Here is a 6,994-nt window from a genome sequence, read left to right on the forward strand (position 1 = left end):
TTTTTGTCATGGGGCCCAAAATTCCTGGCAGCGCCCCTGACCACAGACATTATTTCAGACATCTAACCAAAAACACCATTTGACAAACCAATTGACTTCAAGGAGAGGTAACTGGAGGTGTTAAAATGCTAACTCAGTTCCGGGTTTAAGGACTCCTTTAAGGACTTCCTGCACTATAGTATAGATGTGACACATTTTGAGTTTCTTTCCTATCATAAATAAAATACACGTTTTAGTGTAGACAAATTAATAACGTTGTTGTTGCGTAGACAACCAGTCAAAGCAGATGCAACACATTTTCCACTAACAAGGACCCAGTTACAGTTCATGCACCTAGCTTTGAACTACGTTTTGACTGAAAATAAATTTGTTTGACCCTGAAAAGTTGATTCCCAGCTGGAACCAAAAAATATCAAGTTTCCTTGGGTACCAAAATGGGTGTGTCAGATTCTACAGGTCGTGCATTGTGCAGTGTCCCCTGTTCATCATTTATCTGATACACACAGATACATACAATGGTTCCACTCTTGATCACTGGTGGAAACGCAGGCTGGTTCACTAGATAGCACCAAGGTTCCAAGAATGTTGAAGAGAACTGGTTCAAGAACCAGAGCTAATTTCGTGGAAAAAGAACAGTGGGCTCACTTAGGGTTTTCCATTGGCACTTTTGGCAAACCATTCCGCGTTGATTTGCATTTCCATTACCAGTTTAAACATGCCGAGTTGTACCGAGTAACAACAGGCTGACAATTCAGTACACTGCCACCGTCATCGACTCAAGCCAAGTGTATCATCAGTAAAAGACACATATTCAAAGGGGTAGCCCCGTTGTAATGACATGCATAGCCAAACCAGGACAAGCCAAGCCAGCACATGTGTGTGGAAATGGGCTAAGTGTGGAGGAAGCTGGAACTCTATAACACTTACTCCAGAGACATAAAATCAGCTTGAGGGCACACAGGCATTCTATCCACTCAGCTCCATTACAGCCACACAAACAGCAAAACATTGTCGGCCAGCCCCAGATATACAGCTGAGGCACACACAGCCATTCACATATACAGGCTGCAGTCAAGGTGAGACACTCCTGAAGAAAATCTTTGTGAAATTGTAGTTACTAACGAGTTGTGCAGAATCTACCAAAGACTGTGATGAGAGGGAAAGTTTTCACTACTGCAGTGTGCATAACAGAGAGCAACAGGTCAGAGGGCACAATCGAGTATTACACAATTATTACCTCTCTCTGTCCTGTCTAATTCCTGCAAAGCACCATTTTCAAGGCATAGTTAATAATAACTCATTTGAAAAACTTAGTGTTCAAAATAAATGATGACTGCAGATTGTTTCTCAGCAGGAAAAACACAAAAGGGAAAAAGTGATTCAGCAAGATAAAATGTGGGTCTGCTATGAAGCACATTAACAGGAATAGTTATATGTAAGAAACATTCTCAGTATGGTTTGAATGTATAAACTGGTTCTTGCAAACTGTTAGAAAAGAGGTCAATTTGTGCAACACACACTGGTCCCAATGCACACATCACACATGCCTCACAGACAGATGAAGTACAGTAGCCCATCTGGGGAATATATGTGATAGACCTGCTGCTTTTCTGAAGAGTTGACGCACAATGAATAGGACTGTGGTATAGCCTGATGTTCAATGCAGGTTTTTAGGCCTACATAGAAAACCACAGACTGCAATACGTCAGTGAGTGATGCCCTTTAGGAAGCTAAGAACACCCATGTTTGCCTAAAGATGACAACTTTATTTATTATTATCTGACGATTATCTGGACTTTCATGAGGGATAGGTCTCATCATGTCAAAATGATGGGTAGTACAGTTGGTTTCTTCAAGGAGATCAAGATAATTAAAGTGATTGCACTTTTAAGTTGAGGGACTCATGAGAGTTTGATAAAAACAAGAACAGTCCAGAAGTATCTTGACTTTTAGTCCATGTATGGGTTCATTCACCTTCGCATCCCATTTTTTCCAACCTCTATGACACCAATGATATATGATATCATATGATAATGAAGCCAACAAGGAAGTAACAAAAACTGCAGCTCCTCAAATGTCCACTTGAGGCTAACTCCAGAAATGAGTAAGTCTCCATAGGGTCCCATATTAAAATGTCCAACTTTACAGCAGGAATAAACATATTTTCAGCCTGGTACAAAAAACGGTTTACGTCTCTTTAGCTAATTTCCCTGTTTATGAAAACTGTACCTTTATATAACTCACCTGTTTGAATTATATTAAGGCTTAAAATGATGCATAATTAAGGGCATGGAGGCTTTGAGTGACAGGTGGGTGGCATCACAGACAGTTTTTTGATTAGCAGGTTGATGGTTTCCAAGATTGCATTTCGAGTAGTTGAGTTCCGCTTCTTTTGCTCTTCACATGGACTGTTTGCCTGCATGCAACCAAAGCCTGCTCAAATGTGATAGGCCAGTACTACTCTGACTACAAACAGAAACCAAAATGCTTCCAATGTCAAAATCTTGGTCTCTCGCCTACAGATTCTGAATTCATATGCAGATATCAATTTGTAATAACCGAAATAACCCTGATGGCATCACTTTAGTCCCTTTGCAATGCAACCCAGACCACATCACGACATTACCCAGAGGAGCTGTATGTGAGAATGCAAAAGTCTGAATCAGTTGGACTGGACATTAAACAGACTTTACCCTGCCACCTCTGTGGTACAAAGTCTGTGTAATGTCTGATTGTAGCTGCTCCTTACTCTTTTTTTTGTTTGTTTCTTTCCACTCTCTCGTTGATACCACAGATACGTCCAAATAGATGTTGCACTGATATCAATACAAAATCATTACAGATTAGCCCCCTTCCTCCTCCTGCACGCACCTTGGTGCCACCCCTCCCCTAACCCAAAGTGTTTCCAGTAGGTGAGAACATGTCCGACATGGACAATGTCCTGATGTGTGCTACGTGTGTGAAAGGGCAACTCTGGACAATGTCTAGACAATGTCCAGCTTATGACATCATCAGGGGGTACTTAGACTTGACAAAGTCTCCAGAGCCACAGAAGACATTGTAAGTCTTTTCACAGGCTAAGTAAAAATCCTCATGACATTTGTGTGTAAAATTAGTTGAATTCCCCTTTAACTTGTGATGTCAGTATAACAGAAGTTATTTGCAACTCTGCAGATAAAATGCCAGTAGAATGACAAAGGGGTAGGATGGGAAGGAATAGAATCTGGCTGGGGGGAGGTAGTGGCAGTTGGAGGGGTCTTCCTTCTACCCGTCCAAAGCCCAGCAACTGAGTATCTCTTCTGCTGGAATTTTCCATGGAGCGAGTGGCAGGCCGGGTATACACACACAATGCCTCAGAGCTAACTGGGTTTAAATAGATGGCTGTGAGACCTGGGACAGTGCCTCCAGCATTCCCATATACACCCCCTCACCCTGCTGCCCAGCATTTCTGTAAGGCTTCCAGGGCAATTGTGCCCCACATTGCTGCCTCTGAGGACTTCCTGGCGCCCAACCAAATAAGGAAGATACCCTGTGTGGTACGTGTGTGTGTGTGATATTCACTTTCACAGCAACTCACGCTCACACGTCAAGTGAAAGAGACTAAATAAATAGAGCCGCTGAAGGGTTAACTGCCTGATCTCTCTCCTGTCAGAATCTGTCTCCAGATGTGAGGACCTGGCCAGTGTCACCAGCTCACATGAATGGGAATCAATTCTGGCCTCTTTCCTCCCTGTGTGTTGACTCAGTATTATTTATACCCTGTAAACGCTCTCCTGGCTACACTTGGCATCAGGCCCGATCTATTCATATTTAAGGTATTTACACAAGAGGCAGGGCCAAGCATAACATTTAATGCAAAATACACCTTGGGGCATACAAAATGTTGCACTAATTTATTTTTGCTTCAGTTCATGTGCTCACATTTCTGATGTGAAGGGAAAAAACATTTTGAGGTTAATGGCGCTACAGTTCCAGCTAATATAATTATTTTGTTTCCACAGCCGTGCCTTTCTTGTGATGTTTCTTTGATCTGCTGAACGAGAAATTCATCTTCTCCACATGGGAGGTCAAAGGGCAGGAGCTTTCAGGTGTTAGTATGCATTTTTGCATTTTAGTTCAATCTGAGAATGTTGGAATTTTTTTAGGCTGGTGTAGTGGCAGACTTCATGGCTGTTTGAGGGGCAGGGGCAAAAAAAATAAAAAGGGCACCAGCTATGCGGTAGGGCAGCAGCGTGCAGCATGATGCCTGATGCATTTTGTCTGGAAACATCTTAGTCAGCTTTAGGCTTGATCACACTAACCCTAACCCCACAGCCATGTTGAACCGCCATGTTTCTACAGTAAGCCCCAAGAAAGAGACAAACCAAACACTAGCTCCAGATAGGGCCTTTTTGCATTGCATTTTTCAGTTTCATAGCCACCATAGTTTCTCCTACACGCTTGGTAGGTCAGCAGTATTAAGCTGGCTGCAATCTGCAACTATACTGATATATGCCACTAAATCCTACACACTGGTCCTTTAAGGCTGATATTGATGTTAGTATCCATGGGGATGCTCCACCAAATTTTACACATAAAAATATTGAAATTGTCCACATGGACAAATCCTAGTAACACCAAAAATCAACACCATGTTATTACGTCAACTAAGTCAAACCTAAACAAGTTGATAAGTTTACATTGCATTAAGTTACAGGGGATTCCAAGTTAGACACTGTTAACAAGGAAAAATGGGTCATGAATATGTCTAACATATGAAGGAAGATATTCACAGAGGTGGTCTAATATTGCCAGGCAGAAGCATTTTTTTCCGGTAAAAATCTAAGTGAGCTGACTGATGGTAAAAAAACAGAGTGGGAGAAAGTCTGAACTCATGCTGAAAGTAGTCCCAGTGTCTGAAATCATCAAACAGCTACTGAGCTTGTATATGCTTCTTAGTGATGATAATGCCAATATTCAACTCACTACATACTACTTTATACTTGGATACTATTCAACAATAAAATACAAGACATTCAAAAACATACCCTACAACCTCTGGAAGAGGTTCTACTTGACAGTGGAAGACTACTCGAGTGCGTGAAAACCACTGACTATATAATAAGTGAACAGATTTTCCAGATCTGGGAAGTGAAGTGTCTTAAACCTGCATTCCTCAAATCTGTTCACAAACATATTTTAGTGTACTGTTTATCTGGAATACAATACGTGTGTGACCAGGCTGGCCACCACCATTGTTTCCTGCTACGGACGAGTCAAAATCAAGTGCAGCCAACTAAACTGTATGAAAAAAATTTAATTAATTCAAATGAAAAGGTTTGGAATATAATTGGTGGTGTTGATCTGGCAGGACTGTGGGGGTATATCTGAATAAAAAGGTTGGGAAACATGAGGTAGCCAGTGTTATATGGAGTTAAAGGGTAAATATGTGCTCATTGTGGTCTGTGCCTAACTGCTCACAATACTCAGTACAATAACAACTTGTCTTTACTAGTCATCACTGTCATGATACCACCCCTCTAAAGTCAGCACCTGCATTTGGAAATCTGAAGACAATATCATCACATTCTGTTCAGTTCACTCCCTTCTGCTTTAAAAGCTGCAGTCTGCAGCTGCTTCCACAACAAATGGACAATAAAAAACAGATATGAATCTGTATGATCACTCTGGTTGCAACAATATGTGTTTGTGTCCTAATCCAACTTTGCCCAAAATCAGCTCTTTAATGAGGCTTTAAACCCTGCTGTGGGAAGTGTACCCACAGACAGTGAGACAGACAGAGCAGCAGACTGCAGAGCCAGTCTGTCCTGTTTACTGCTAAACAGGTGGGATGCTGGTGTACTGGGTTTCTCTGTTAGATGATTTATAGTTTTCATAGTGGAACTTGGACAACTAAGGGGAGTGCAGTGAGAATAAATGTGCCGTCAATTCAGTGTCCATGCAGTGTCCATGCTACTGTGGCACACAGTCAACAGTTTATAGGGATTATAATTTTAGTAGAAAGTAGTTCCAGTGAGTGGGTATGAGGCAGAACTCTCAGAGGCATCTAACTCTAAACCTGAGTGAACAAAACCAAATGCTGTCTGCATGGAGAGACACAGTGGGCCTACACTAGAGGAGAAAAAAAGGAAAACTCTTGTAGACTTGGGATGTTTAGGTCAAGTGGCAAAAGTGGCAAAAATATATTTTTTTAAATCTCGTCTTGTTCAATAAGACAGTGAAATTCAGAAAACAAATTCAATCACTACTATCAGGGACATACATATACACTGGTGGACATAAAACATGATAAAGTGCCCTATAGGGTAGCCATTCCAGGAAATAGGAAAATAAGCAAATTCAACTAATTCCTGTGAATCCTGTATGAGCTTGCAATTTTGTCAGCTCACCGCAACTTTTCCGCAAATCTTACCAATCACCAACTACTAGCGGTTTTATTGTCACTGGAGCTGCCTTCAATTTTCAATTAATTATTTATATATTTAAAAAAATTACAATTATTTTTGCATTTTTTGGGCACCTTCTAAGGTACTAATCCTCACCCTGACTAAACTGGTGCCCTTTTTATTTGTTCACACTTGCTCTTAAGTCTGCCACTGCATGTATATCACATTTTGATTTGAAAACCTGCCAATTCCATTGAACACAGACAGGTCATACTGGTCATATTTGCTTTAACTTTCACTATATCCTGAGAGTAGTTACATGAGACCGATACAAATCAGGTTCCTCTGTCTCCTCCTAGTGCTCCTAATGGTATTTTACAAGAATCCACCGAGGCTGAAAACAACCAATTAGCTCTGAGGAAGATTATAAAGACGCTTTGGGTTGAAAGCCTGAAGATAATTGATTGTTTGGTCTGTATGTGATGCCCTGGGAATGAGACTGAACAATCAACTTTCTCTCTCTGCTCTGATTGGTTGTTTTTGTTCAGGCCCAGTGAATTCTTGCAGATGCCATTAGGAGCAGTAGAAGGAGCCAGAGAAACCAGAAT

Source organism: Morone saxatilis, unplaced genomic scaffold (assembly GCF_004916995.1).
Source record: "Morone saxatilis isolate NCDOM2014 unplaced genomic scaffold, NCSU_SB_2.0 Contig8, whole genome shotgun sequence".
NCBI lineage: Eukaryota > Metazoa > Chordata > Actinopteri > Moronidae > Morone > Morone saxatilis.